We start from the raw sequence: 15,824 nt of genomic DNA on the forward strand, positions 1-15,824 counted from the left end.
GGAACACTATCCCTGTATCTCCAGTCATCAAAACACTAGGTGTCTACCTCGAAGCTACCGTCAGCATGACACGACATGTGAATGCAATAGCCTCTTCCTCTACCCACACCTCAAAACTCTTGAATGCCAGAAAACCCTTCCTCACTTATGACAGCCGCCTTGCTATTGCACGTGCCATCATCGGTGCAAAACTGGATTATTGCAACGTTCTTCTCGCTGGCACCATTAAACGAAACCAGAACAACTTACAAGTTATCCAGAAAACTGCCCTCAGGGTTGCCCTCAACCTATCAAAATACGATCACATTACTGCCCACAGGACAAATGTCCACCGGCTTCCAATTCAAGGCCGTATTTAATTCAAGACCCTGGCCATCAACCATCAATGCCTCTCCAAAACTGCACCTTCCTACCTCTCACAAAGACTAGCACTGACTAAACATATCAGACCCACACGCTCCTGCAACAGTCACAAGCTAGTCGTTCCCAGATTCAACAGAGCCAGAGGAGGTGGATCAGGCTTCCCTGTCACTGCCCCCTTCCACTGGAACTCCCTACCACTTGCTCTCAGAACAGAACCTTCTTACAAATCCTTCAGGAAACAACTTAAGACATGGCTTTTCATCTGACTATTCCTCCACCTGCCATGACAATTTGCTGACTCCTTTATCCCGCCACAACGCCCTGACGGTGCAACGTGACATTTCATTGTTACCCTCTGTTGCCAGTCACTCAAGGGTTAATGAGTGCAGCCCCTGCCGTTGGGAAGGCGGAGCTACTCTAACGGGGAGTGGGAGGAAGAAACGGGAGTTCTGGGAAAGGCGCGAGAGCGCCAGTTCCTGTTTGATATCGATTGAATAAAGAGTTGTTCGTTTTCACTCCGTGTGCGCGTCCTCCTTACTGACCCTTCCAAGAGGGTAACACTGGCGACGAGGCCATCCCGTGCGCACGACGGAGTCCTCCTCCTCCTTGGCAATCCGCCACCTCCGAGCCTCCAAACTCCTTCCTTGGCAGTCCGCCACACTCGCGCTGGTGCGCGTCCGATGTTCCTGCTGGCAATCCGCCGCACGCACGCCCACTCACATCCGGGCCTCCTCCTGCTTTCCTCCTTCTGTTTTGGCGGCGGCTGCACGCCGCAGATGCCCGCATTCACGCGCCACCATCCTTTCTCCCTCCGCTCCACCGGGAGAGGACCGCCTGCTCCCCAGTGGAAGCTGAAGCACAAGGAAGTGCGCAGTTGGACCCTGACAGTTCGCCTGGCCCCTCCCGCATCCGCGTGTTGGTGATCCCACCCACGCCCTCCAACAGCTTCTCAAGGCCACCTGGGGTGTCCTCCTGCCTCCTGCACTCACCACCACAGCCTGACAATTTTGAGGGCCGCCCCTCCTTGCAACACCAAGGACGCCACCTGCCCACTCCCGGCAGCAGACTCCAGGTGGGTGTCACGTGCACGCTCACCAACTGAAGCAGCCTCACGGGCTGAGTGCAACCTCCACAAGCTACCACCACCAGGCATCATGAGCAGAAGGGGTTCCACTTCTGGGTCCGGGCCCAGCTCACCTCCACAGGCTCGCACGACGCAGCCAATTCAGCTACGGCTACCCCCGCCCTTCACCATGACCCCACAAGCCACGAAGGGACCGAGATGGACTGATTGGATGGAGGATTTCCAACATTATGTAAGGGGGTCTGGTGATGGTGACTCTCCCAACATCAGGGACATCTTCCTCAATTTGGTAGGGGGGGAGATAAAAACCGTAGTGAAGACGATCCCCGCAGCGGAACAGAACACATTCAAAAACTTGATCACGGCGTTAGATAAACTCCTCATCATAGAAGTCAACCGTGATTATGAACGCTACCTGTTCAACAAGTGCACCCAAATGCCACAAGAGACTGTCGATGAGTTCATAACCCGCCTACGGGTGAAAGGCGCAAACTGCCAGTTTGACGCATTCTCGCTAGAGGAAGCAATAAGACTGAGAGTCATTGAAGGATGCCTGTCCCCGGCTCTCAAGAAACAGCTTTTAAAGAAACCTCTCAAACTTTCTCGCTCGAGGATTTTACAGTGGGGAGCTGCTACCCCCCTACAGACAGTGGGATGCTTCACGCAACGTCTCCTTTTGAACGGCCGGCAGGTTGACACGACGATACACATCATCCGGTCACTTGCCAGAAGTCGATGCCTACTCAGCTACCACACAGCGTCTCACTTGGGGCCAATTGAGATACACATGAAAACAGGAGACATCATCGCGGCAACCTCGAACAGCCCAATTCTGAGAGACTCAGTCGGCACCGTAACATGCTACCAATCACAAAACCTGATCACATAAGGTGACATCGCAAGAGACTTTCCCAACCTGTGCAACGGGCTAGGCAATCTCAAGGCCCCTCCCATCTGGCTTCACATCGACCCTTTGGTGAAGCCAGTACCGCAACATCCTCGGAGAGTCGGTTTTCACCTACAAGCAGCGGTGTCGGAGGCACTCCAACAATTGCTTTCCGATGGTATTATCGAACCTGCTACGGGGCAACGCCATGGGTGTCTCCCCTTGTAGTCGTGCCCAAGGAAGGGGGCAAGATCCGGTTGTGCGTGGACATGAGGGCGGCAAACACCGCTATTCAGCGTGAGAGACATCCGGGACCGTGCATCGAGGACATGATTGTCCAATTAAACAACGCACATATGTTCTCCAAGCTCGACCTCCTTCAAGGCTACCATCAGTTGGAGTTACACCCGGAGTCCAGGCCCATCACAACGTTCGCCACCCATGATGGCCTCTACAGATACCGGCGGCTAAACTTTGGGATCTCATCCGCTGCAGAGATCTTCCAGGAGTCTATACGGCAGGTGATCAGACCCATTAAGGGCACGCTAAATTACAGAGACGATATCCTCGTTTTTGGATCAACGAAGGAGTCCCATGACAAGGCCCTGCATGCCACGTGCACGGCACTTCAGGAAGCGGGCCTCACTCTCAACATCACCAAGTGTCGATTCAGCAAGACAAACCCGAAATTTTTCGGACACATCTTCTCCCGCGAAGGAACGCTCCCAGACCGTGACAAAGTCGACACGATCACCAACCTGGGTGAGCCGCAACAGGTGGCTGAAGTCCGCTCGTTCCTCGGCATGGCGGGCTACTGTGAGAGGTACATACCCCACTATGCGTCCCTTACCGACCCGCTGAGGAAACTTCTACAAAAGGAGTCGATCTTCGAGTGGACCCCTGCCTGCCGCCAGGCATTCTCTGACATCAAGCGAGCCCTTACGGAGGCGGACCGCTTCGCATACTTCAACCCATCGTGGCACACCGAAATTGTTGTGGATGCGAGCCCGGTGGGCCTTGGCGCCATCCTGGCCCAAACCAGCGGCGCAGACGTCCACCCAAGACACGTGATCGCCTATGCGAGTAGGGCACTGTCCACCCCGGAGCTCGCCTACTCCCAGGCAGAGAAGGAGAGCTTAGCCTCTGTCTGGGCCTGTGAGCATTTTCATAACTTCATCATTGGGAAAAAGTTTACGTTAATCACGGACCACCAGGCCCTGCTGTCCCTATTTGGGAACCCACACACCAAAATGCCCCCCAGAATTGAGCGGTGGGGCATCCGCCTGAAGGAATACAATTATGACATTGTCCACCGTCCCGGGGGTGATCTGAACCCCGCGGACTATCTGTCACGACATCCCGTTGGGGCGCCACTGACCCGGAAAGGGGACGTCGCCTATGTGCAGTACATATCATCCAACTCACTACCCCCAGCGTTGTCCCTTGAGAGGGTTGCCGCCGCCTTAGCCGCTGACCTTACCACAGCCCTCGCCATCAGCCTCACGTCGACCAACAAGTGGAACGACCATCGCAGAGCAATGCTGGCACACCCAGGGGTGTGCAGACAAGAGATCGAGAGGCTGGCCAGGATACATAGAGAACTAGCCGTCAAAGACAGCAACATCCTCCTCAGAGGGTGCAAGATCGTCATCCCCGCCACGCTAAGGAATGAGGTTGTCAACACGACCCATGAGGGACACAGAGGAGCCGACAACACAAAGAAGCAGCTGAGGTGCCACGTTTGGTTCCCATTTTTAGACGCAGCAGTAGAAGAATGGGTGACGAACTGTCACGCATGCCAGTGCACAGCCCCTCCGGAACATCCACCCCCGCTACAACACACACAAATCCCAGAACGTCCGTGGGAGCGCGTAGCAATGGACTTCTATGGGCCGACGGAAGTTGGTGACTACCTCCTGCTCTTCATAGACGAGCACTCAAGATTCCCCATCGTTAAGACAGTCACCACCACCGCATTCCCGCAAGTAGCGGCAGCAATAGAGGAAGTGTTCAGCGAGTGGGGGATCCCTAAAACAGTCAAATCCGACAATGGGCCACCATTCTGCGGGTATGAGTTCAGGACACTAGCGGAACACCTGGGGTTTGAACACATGAAGGTAACCCCTCGTCTCCCGCAAGCGAATGGTATGGCTGAACGCTTCATGGCGTCAATTAAGAAGACGACACAAAGAGCCAGAGTAGAGGCAGTCGATCCTCACCAGGCACTGTGCAGACTACTACGGGACTACAGAAACACCCCCCATGAAGCCACAAACAAGACGCCTGCGGAGTTAATGCTCCGCTACAACGTGAGAACCCGCATACCTCACAACTCATCATACGAGGAGCTGCCCAACATGGACGTACTCCAAAGGGACGCAGAGGCAAAAGAGAAAGCAAGACGGGACACTGATTCCCGCCGCCACACGGTGATGCCGGACTTTCACATAGGGGATGAAGTCCTCGATCAACAACCAACACCCAGGAAGACAGATCCGCGGTTTGCCCCGAGCCCCATGAGGGTAACCACAGTAAAAGGCACGATGGTGACAGCCGAGGACCAGAACAGAGCTGTCACCAGGAACTGTCAACAATTCAGACACTACAGCAGACGTGAGGGAGTCGAACCGCCCCAGCGGTCGATCTCTCCAGAGCCGCGAGAATCGCGGGATGACCTGTGGATCCCTCCGGGAAGAGTCCCGGAAAAATAAGTCAGGAAGGAGGAACTCCGGAATCGTCAGGGCCGAGTACCCTCGACGAGAGACCTCGGAGAGTCGTCAAGAAGCCGGCGAGATTAGTTGAAGAGTGTTGACTCTGATGTTTGGACATATTGTTCGGGGGTGGTGTTGCCAGGCACTCAAGGGTTAATGAGTGCGGCCCCCGCCGTTGGGAAGGTGGAGCTACTGTAACGGGGAGTGGGAGGAAGAAAGGGGAGTTCTGGGTAAGGCGCGAGAGCGCCAGTTCCTGTTTGATATCGATTGAATAAAGAGTTGTTCGTTTTCACTCCGTGTGCGCGTCCTCCTTACTGACCCTTCCAAGAGGGTAACACCCTCAGGCTTATGAACTGTACGTCATCTAACTAGCGCCAAGTTGCCTACCCGCTCGCACACGGTTTACAAATGCAAAAATATATAGTCACTCATGTGATCTTGAAAGGTCTATAAAAACGAGGACCTAACTTGATAGGAAGACCCTCTGTAGGTAAGTACCAGGTGGAACACCAAACCTCATCCCTTACCGTATAAACGGGAGTGGGGATACAATGACGGTTGGGAACAACAAACATGCATTCCTGGGCCTGGGAAGATTCACCTGAAGAGTACTTTTGACTTTGAGGATGCCATGCCCTGTTTTATCAGCAGCAGGAGTAAACTGGTCCACAAATCAAGGAAAGTATGAGGGTATTAACCTAAAGCATTGGATAATGCATAGACATTACTGTAGAAAGGCAGGTTAGATCAGGAACATTGGCAGAATACTTTCTTTAAAGTAGATAGGCAATACTGTGTGAGGATCCCCCACCTGGGCAACCTGTAAAGGAACGTTTAAGGTGTACTTTATCTTGTATATGACAGCCCAGTCATAATGTGTTCAATAATGCTCTGCTTCTTTTTCTACAGGACCGATGACCCCAAAGTACCTGCAATGCCACAGGAGAACAGGATCCACGACGAATCGGGGACCCCTGGATGATTCCTGAGGATGGTAGATGCTCTTCCTCATCACAGTACCTTGGGTGCCTTGGCTGACAAAGTGGTGGCGTTTCTTGGCCTTACTCGATGAGACCCTTCGAGGATGGACCCCCTTTGGAAGGAGTCATCGCTGGGGTGTCTATGGCGAGAAACAGAAAGGAACCAAACAGTGTCAGAAAGTCAGCACTTTCGGTCTTTCAGTGGACTCTATTGGCGGGTCGTTGCTGTGGATGTCCCGCAAGGGTGAAACTTACTGTGGACCCCAACAAGGCCTGGTTGAAGAAGATAAGACCCTGGGTGGCCTTGGATGACTTTCAGTGGTGATGGGTGCAGAGGCAGAAGTAGGTGTTGGGTTTGGGGATTTTGTGGTTTTCTGCCTTTCGATTCTTTGGTGCTGCAGCCACAACAAAGACCTCAGGATGGCTTCTGGTAACCTAGACACAACCATTGGACTGGACTGCGAACCGTCACCAAGTCTGGACACTCGGGATTTCTTGTTTGAATTTTGGTTGCAGGAAACCCACTGGCAGACACTTCAATGGAGGCAGCGACCGTGGCTCTTCTCCGGCGTGGAAAAATGGACAGATGTTGTGGCAGGGATACCCCTTGAAGGATTCTTCAATGGTTTGGAACTTTCACAGCTCTGGGTGTTAAGTACCAGTATGCCAGTACTTGTTCAGTTCTTGTCTATCCTTGAGATTTGCTGATGTCTTGCCCGTCATCTGTAATATCAAACAAGGAGATCAGATATATAGTTAAGCTTTGAATACAGGTGACCGACACTTTCTAAAAAACTGAAAAAAGTGTTTTTATCAAAAATACAATTTATTGAATTCTAAAAGAGAGAAAAGAACAAAATGCATAGACAACATATCTCCTAAAAGCTAAAGAAACTCTAGTTACAATACAGAGAAAGAACACATATATAACCCAAAAAATATACATGGAAGGCGTGTCAAATAATCATATTCACAAACACAACTACAACACAATTTTAAACAAGCACATCAAAAGATCTGTTGTGTAGTCCATTGGCCCCAACATGTTTCTGTCACCAAGACATGAATGCGTCAGACATTCATCAGGGGAATCTTGATCCATACGTTCAAAGTCCAAAACCTGATCCAAGGGTTGACACCACTATGCATATGCTGTTAAAGAACCAAATCGAGAGAAAATCTAAGTCACCACAAAAACACCAAAAATACCTTACGGAGAAAGTCCAAATTAATCAATTAACATAGCTTGTTAGAGTTAATATAACATCTATTGAATTCATCAATTCATGTATGAGCCAGAAAATCACTGATATGAAAAACACCATACCTGCTCAAATGCGAGGCACGGAAGCCCATTCAGCGTGGGGCCTGAATATGTTTTCTAGCCAATCCTTATTACTGAGGACTGTTCGATTTCTTCGAAAACCCCAAAACCACAGTGGGGTTAGGGGCTCATCATCCTACAACAAAACACAAAGTTTCCCCACAATTTATTTTACATCTCACATCACCATATGCCATCTGTGGCTACATTTAAGTCAGATAATTAAGACTTTTTAACTTTTTCAACATCCGCATACCTGCGTAGCTGGGAAAATCCATAGTCCATTATGCCCAAAGTCTTGTCAAGAAAGAGGATTCAATAGGGCCCCTCCCCTACGGAAACACAAAAAAAGAGCAAACCAGTGGTTTTGTCACCCCGGGCAGTAAGGAGGGACCTCCCCCTCACATAACCCAGGGGTTGGATTACAGTTTTGTGTGATCCCTGCTTTGCAGGGATCACACAAAAATAAGTGCCTAAAAGGACAAGCTATCTCGTCCTTGGCAACCCGGAGGGAATTCCAAGAACGAGATACCTCGTCCTTGGCCCTTAAGGGCTTAAGGCAGGATCCAGCTCTCACGCCCCAGGTCCAAATGGACTATGCAACTTAATATTAAAACAGGACCCGGCCTTGTGGGCAAAAATGATTAGTACTCTGTTTCAGGATGTGCTGCAAAGTCAAACAATTCCAGAATCTTGGAACACTTCTATTATTGTGCCAGTTTACAACAAAGGGCACAGAAGTGAGCCCTCAAACTACTGGCCAATAGCTATACTTGATGTGGAGAGTAAAATCTTCGCTAAGTGCGTCTTATAAGTATAGAAGACTGGATCACAGCTATGGGCCACGTATCCAAGTTTCAGACTGGATTTCGGAAGGGTATGGGAACGGGCGTATGTGGGCTATTCATCCAGTCCCTGATAGATCAGGCATGTACACAGGGAAATGACCCACTGCACTTGGCAAGCATCGATCTGAGCCTCGCTTTTGACAAGGTTGACAGAGCAAGACTCTGGTCCAAAATCTCACAGTCGGGTCTTCCAGATCATATTTTGAATATCTTGGTGCAGTTACACACCAATACTTCGGTGGGGGTAAGGCTAAATGTGAAAAGTGAGGTCACTGACCCTATAAAAACAGAGATTGGACTGCGACAGGGGTGCGTCATTGTCCCCTGTCTTTTTAGTTGATATCTTTTGGACCTTGGAGACTATCTAGAGATTGCCTCATTCATACCACCAAAGATAAACGGGGAACACTGTTTTTGGGTGTCCTACAGGGATGACCTTGTGTTATTAGACATGACGCCTCTAGGTCGGCAGAGACTCCTGAACCGATTGGGAGAGTCTGGGTGTTGAGGCCTTGGTTGGGCCTTGCAGGGCTGATGACGCATACCTCTCAATCATTTCTGTTACAAAGGCGGGTGAAATCACCCGATTTTGTTTTTGGCGGGTGAGACGCCCATTGGAATTAATGGGAGTGCAGGAGGCTTGGCGGGTGAGTCAGCCCTTTACAGGGCGGGTGACACCCGCCAAAAGCGTGTGAGTTGAGAGATATGGATGACGCACTGCCAATAACTGGAGGACACGGAGCTGCAGTACACATGTCTAGCTTTATTCATTCCCACAACATAACTCACTTGTCCCACCCCCCCCAGCCCGTCACTTCCCTTTCTCCGCGTCATTTCCCTTCCCCTACCACCCGCCTCCCCGTGTCCATGGGGACGTCAACGTGACATCTCCCCCTTTTTAAACAGTCACCAAACCTTCATAACAGGTGGACGGCTGGTGGGGTTTCTAACCCATTTCTTCAATCCAGCAGCGTGGCTTGTTCCGAGCATGCTGCGGATGTGAGCTGATGGACTCTGGAGGGCCCTCCGTAGCTTCAAACTCGCCGGGGCTTTCTGGGTCTCATTCCCCCGTGTCTCTGTGGCCTCCTGATACGATTCGTCTGAAGCATAGTCAATGGGGACGACCACTCGCCCACTTAACCGTCGTGACCCCAACAATGGGATCCCCTTGAAATGGGACGAGTTCCGGGTGATGGGACCTCCCACGCCTTGTGCCGTGACCATGGATCATTTCTTCTGAGTGACAAACAGCGGTTTATCTTGGAAGATAGAGGGGTGTTTGTGAGTCAGGGTTTGCTTCACAGCCACGACATCTCCCACCTCGAGCTGAGGCATCATAGCTCCCCGGTGGAGGTCCGCGTATTCTTTCATGCGCTCCTTGGCTGCATTGTCTTGTTCCCTCATCTCCTTATCTAGGTCCGGTGCAGGGTAACCCCTCTGGGCCTGTGGGATCCTTGTTTGGATGTCACTTCTGAACATCACTTCAGCAGGTGTCTTCCCAGTGGTACTGTGGGGAGCTGCCCCGGTAGTCCCGCATCAGCTGGTTCAATACGTGTTTGTAGGGCTGTCCCGTGAGCTTCTCTATCTGGAATGCTCTCTTCAAATTAGCCATGAACCGTTCTATCATCTCGTTGGACTGTGGCCACAAGGGGGTTATCTTCCGATGATGGAACCCCATGTAGTTCGCGAACAGTGCAAACTGATGCCCATTGAATGGGGGACCATTGTCCGTCTTGAGCACTCTTGGAATCCCATAAGCAGTGAAGATGCGGTCTAGGGCCGGGATGACATGATGAGCGGCCGTTGAGGGGATGAGCTGAGCCTCAGGATATCGGGAATATTCGTCCATTACTGCAAGCACGTACTTCCCTCCTTCGATAGGCTCGAAGAAATCGGCGGCCACCGCTTCCCAGATTCCTTGTGGGAGTTCTGACATGTGTCGGTTGGGCGTGATGAGGCTGCACGTGGGGCAGGCCTTTAACGCTTCCTCGACCATGGAGTCCATGCTGGGGAACTAGATCTTTTGGCGAAGCATGCGCTTGGTTGACGCCATTCCTCTGTGATTTTCGTGGGCGAGCTCAATGACTTTCGCCAGTAATGATGATGGAATTACCAGCTTTCAGTCTTTCAGAAGGAGGTGATCATCCGAAAGTGCCAGCTCGTACCTCACCTGTACCAGGCGTTCTACCTCGTTGTGCACCAAATGACCCGCAGCTCTCCCTTGCTCTCTCGCCTTTCTCCACAGGCCGGACTCCAGTCCTTCACAAATGATTTGGCACTGCCTGTCATTTTCGGTCTCCTGAGCGATCATTCCTATGTCTATCCCCTCTGGGGTAGTCTGCTGAATGAGGTATCGCCACAGAGGGTTCAGGTGTGCACACCTCCCGGGGCCTTCTCGAGAGAAAGTCGGCCGGGTTTTTCCCTTTATTTGGCCGATGATTTGGCCGATGCACAATCTCAAAGGCGTAGTGTTGCAGCCGTAGCCCCCATCTGGCTATTCGAGGCGGCATTTTGGCCTGTGGATTTCCATTCAGGAATAGTAGAGCCTGATGGTCCGTGATGACCCGAAATGGCTTGCCATATAGGAAGAGGTGGAAGTGTTCATACGCCCATACCACCGCAATGCCTTCTTTCTCGGCCTGGGAGTAGGCCTGTTCGGTGTTGGAGAGGCTGCGGCTGGCATAAGCAAGCACATGTGTTTGAGAGTAGTCTCTCGGGTCCACTTGAGCCAGGATGGCCCCCAGTCCCAGGGGGCTGTCATCCACTGTTAGCTCTGTCTGGCGGTTGGGGTCGTAGTACGACTTATTTTCTGCCTTGGCGACTCTCTCTCTGATGGTTTCAAATGCTTCCTGGCACTTGTCGGTCCAGTGGAAAGTGGCGTCTTGTTTGGTTAACAGTCTTAACGGCTCACAGTCTTAACGGCTTACTGTCGCAAAGTCCTTCATGTAGGGATACAGTAGCTGGCTAGCCCTAGGAATGAGCGCAGCTCTGACACGTTTGCTGGGGGTGCAGTTTTGTTTAATGCGGCTACCTTGTCGGGATCTGGTATCATGCCCGACTCCGAGAAGATGTGTCAGAAGAATTTCAGTGTACCTTTCCAAAACTCGCACTTGTCGCGGTTTAGTGTAAGATTGGCGGCTTCTAGCGCCTTGCAGACCTTCATGAGGGCCTCGTCATGTTTGTTGACATCTGTGCCGAAGACCAGGATGTCGTCACTATAGTTGAGGCAGTTCGGTATGTGTTTAATGATGCTGTGTACCTCGGCTTAAAATATGTCCGCGGCCGAGGACACTCCGAAGCTTAGCCTCTTGTAGCGAAAGAGACCCAGGTGGGTGACAAAGGTGGTGATGGTAACCCTTCTGAAGGTCCAGTTTGGAGAACACCTTGGCCCCGTTCAAGAGGTGAATCATGTCTGTGATGCGTGGGGCCAAGTGTCTCTCCGTCTGTATGGCTTGGTTGGGGCGCCACATGTCCACACATAACCGAATTGCATCCGACCCTTTCTTGGGCACTGGCACTATTGGGGACACCCAGGTGGTGGGGCCAGTGGCCGGACTCGATGATGTCCTGCTTGAGTAATTTGCGCAACTCGTCTTCCACCTTTCGTTGGATGTTGACATGGATCCCTCGGTAGTGTTGCGCTACGGGGCGTATGGACTTGTCTATGTGTACTTTTATTTGTCGGTTCTTTAGTTTGCCGATGCCCTGGAATAGGCGTGGATAGAGGTTGTTTATCATTTCGACTGGGTCAATGTATTTATGGACCATGATGTTGTATAAGATGTGAATGAGTCCCATGTCGAGAGCGGCCCTGAAGCTTAGGACGCATCCACTGTCTGTTTCGGTCGCCAGGACGTGAATTGGTACCTTCTTCTCGTAGCACTTGTACCTGCAGGTGCCATCAAATTGACCTAGGCACTTAAGGGGTGTCTTGGCACCATAGGCGTATATGTCCACTGTCGCGGGGCTCAACGTGGGCTTCTGTGGCAGCCTTTTGAAGACATGTTCGCTGACCACGTTCACCATGCCCCCTGTGTCAATCAGGAACTCTGTGGGTTGCTCGTTCAGTTTGATTTTTAAGGTAGGGCTGTGTGAGGTGGCCGTGGGATTGCCTAGGGCATATACTTATGCCTTTTTCTTTTGGTCGCTTATCGATGAGCTGGGATCTGAGTCAGAAGGCGATTGCTCCACCAGATAGCGCACATGGCGCCGGGAACTTCTTTCTGGCCTCGAGCGCATGACGTATCTCCTTCTGTCTCTCCTCTCCTTCCTCTGTTTGTCCTCCCCCAAGTCCCTCTCCCTTGACTCCGGGAGGGGCTGACTTGACGGTCCTTGTGATGTGGGGCTAGGGTGGGTCCCGGATGAATGGAAGGCCTTTGCTTTGGATCTCGGTGGTGTATCTCTCGCTCGGTCTCTCCCTTTGTCCCGGAAGAGTCTACAAACTGATTTGAAATGACCCTCTTCGCCACACGTGGCACAGCGCTGGCCTGTGGCAGGGCAAATGCCGTTGTGAGGGTATTCAAACACACATTTGTAGCAGTACAGTTCTTCGGATCTCCTCTCTCCCTGGTGGACGTTCTCACCTGGGGCTGAGTTGTTGAAGCTTTCCACTTGTGAGTCTATGGCCCTCTCGGCTCGGGCCAGCGCACGTATTTCATCTAGGGTGCGTTGTTTATGCAGCAATTTCCTTCTGAATGTCTGAGATTCACACCCGCTATGATTTGTGATCTAAATGCCTCGGTGTTGGAGTAGTTGGCAAAGTCACAATGCTTCATTTATGTGCGTAGTCTCATGACGTAGGCGTCCATGGTCTCACCTTTAATTTGCTTGGTGCTGTGGAAAAGGTGCCTCTCATAGTCCACGTTGGTATGCAGGGTGAAGTACGCTGCCAGCGTATCTTTGAGGTCTTGGATGGAGTCGATGGAGTCAGGTGGCATCTCATCAATGATGTTTCTGGTGGCGGAGCCCACTGCCAACTTCAACAGACACATTTGACGGCATCCTCTATGGGCCCTGTGGCTCCCATGTAGAGATCGAAGTCTCTGATCCATTTGGTCCACCTAGGACCCATATTGCCGGTGTCAGTGACGTCGAAGGTTCCTGGCAGCCCGCCAGCATGTCCGGTAGCCTGTATGGGGTCTGATCCCCCCCATGTGGACCCAGCACAGGTGGTGCTTGACCCTGGGCATGCGCCCCTTGATTGTCCTCTTGTCCAGACATCTCTGCCTCAGCCTTGTAACGATGGGCACTGTTCGCACCTGCGCACCTGCACACTCACCGTGCTTTGGGATGGCCGCCTATCTTAGGCACGAGCACCATCCCTTGAGGGAAACAGAGATGGGCCATCTGTCCTAGGTGCACACACTGGGTGCCAAATGTTCTCACTCCCCTTTTAAGTTGTAGCACGACGGGATGGCTGCCTCTCATGGGCACGAGCACCATCCGTCGTGAGCGTCTGATTTATGGGGTCTGTCCTGGCCTCCCACTTCCTCTCTCTCGCGTGGGCACCAGCTGATCCACTCTCACCGCCGCGGCCCAGGGATTAACAAGTCTGTATGGACTTGAGATAACATCTACACAAGACCAATTGCATCTGAATGGACTGGAGTATGTCATTTGGAGGAGAGCCTTGTCGATGCATTCATGTGTACCCACTGTGATGTTATGCTTTGAATTCGGTTTAAACTCAATGGGCCTCATTACGAGTCCGGCGGTAGCCCTGCCGTTGCTACCGGCGGGTTGCCGCCAGACTCGTAACTTTTTACTGGGGCCTGACTTCCCGGTGCCACCGGCTGATTCCGAGTCCGGCGGCACGGGAAGTCAGGCGCCGGTAAATTGTAAGTCCCCGTTCCCATAAAGTCCCATAAGACGGTGCCAGCGCTTCCGTGACGGGTCTGCCTACCGTGGCCGCTGGGCCTGGCAGGGTCAGACCTGTCGGGCACAGCGGCCATGGCAGACAGACTCTGTGTTTGCTGATCCGGAAACAAGGGTGCCGGTGAGCTTACTAGGACCCTTGTTTCCGGACTGGCAAACTCCTAATGAGGCCCAATGATTTCCTGGGTTGAATTGAAAACTCTAATGTTGTATCGTAAATTATTGATTGATAAAGGGAACACTCTGTATTCATTAATGGGAGGGCTCCCACCTATACTCCAGGGGCTGGGGGGGATTGTTTTTCTCAGTTAAAGATAAATGTACACTAATGTATTCGAGCTGAGGGGTTTACTCAAAGGTCCAGAATTGCTCTTTCCAAAAAAGTGGTTCTTTGGGATTGGATAGGAAACTATGCACACCTGGAGAATCTCAAGAACTATCAATTTAAAAAGTATATGTTATATTCATATAAAAAGCCACACTTTTATCTCAATCTGTGCCCAGCAGTTAGATTGAGGCACTTTATCCTGTTACTCAGGACGAACTATCTGCCGGTCCTTGCTTGCCCAGGGGGAATAAATCAGATACCTCATGCTGAACGTTACTGCCGACTATGTAAGAACAAGTCAACAGCAGAAACAGGGAAACGTGTTAACAAACTGCCCTAAATTATGCACTACATATCAGACCCAATACGGTAAATATACTCATAGTGCCGACTTTATATCAGAATTAGCCTTCAATACTTTGAACATGAGGCGCCTGATCGCAATGTATAATGTCTGGATAGTAATTGAGAGTCTACTGGGAATTTCCATTTGATACAATTTTAGGTTGCCCCTGAGATGCCAACGTTAACTTGTGTGCTGTCTCTCAGGAACCTATTGGTTACTGACAGCAGGAAGGCCTTCGACTCTTTCTTGTACGGTTGCTTATGGGTAGTCTTGCTAGTGGTAGACAAAATCTGAGAATTATTGCTCTTAATTATGGACACTTACAATGCAACAGATGTATGGTTATACGAAAATCTATTTACTTATTTGTGTCTTTGTTATTATATTTCTGTGTATATAATTTAACTGTGGTAATTATTAGGTTTTACAATTTTTCTTGTTCTGAGTTATTATTATTATGTTGTATTTAGTATGCTGTATTTAAGTAATTAACATGTATATTTCACATGTAAAGTTTATTTATAAACTATATCACATTAAAATAAAAACAAATTAAAAAAAGAAAATGTGCACTAATCATGGAGAAATACGAAGTGACTTGCAAAGGTCTGGTGAGTAACCCTGAACAGGTGAAAAAGAAATTCTTAGACAGCGATTGGATTTTAACGTGTGAGGAGAGGATACAATGTAAATCCTATAGCGTGATAAGTATGGAAGTCAAAAAGAGGGGTTGCCTCATGAAATACCTAATACAATGCTGTGATAGCATTTTTAGAGATCATTTCTTGAGATTCCGATTCAATTTGATCCACACAGCAGAAATTGTATTTGTACGAGGTATGAGGGGAAAACGCAACATGCAGATTTTGTGGGGCGCACAATGAAACACTAAGACATTTGGTCATTGCTTGTACTGCTCTGCAGGAAACCAGGAAGCACCACTTTAGCCGATTCTTTCATTCTGATTCCGTATGTAATAAAATACTGTGGCATTATGTTTTACAGGGATGTCCAACACCTGTTTTAATTAGCACAATTCCATTTTTGAAGAGAGTAAAAATTATATAAAATGGTACAATG

Source organism: Ambystoma mexicanum, chromosome 7p (genome assembly GCF_040938575.1).
Source record: "Ambystoma mexicanum isolate Mex_15411 chromosome 7p, UKY_AmexF1_1, whole genome shotgun sequence".
Lineage (NCBI taxonomy): Eukaryota > Metazoa > Chordata > Amphibia > Caudata > Ambystomatidae > Ambystoma > Ambystoma mexicanum.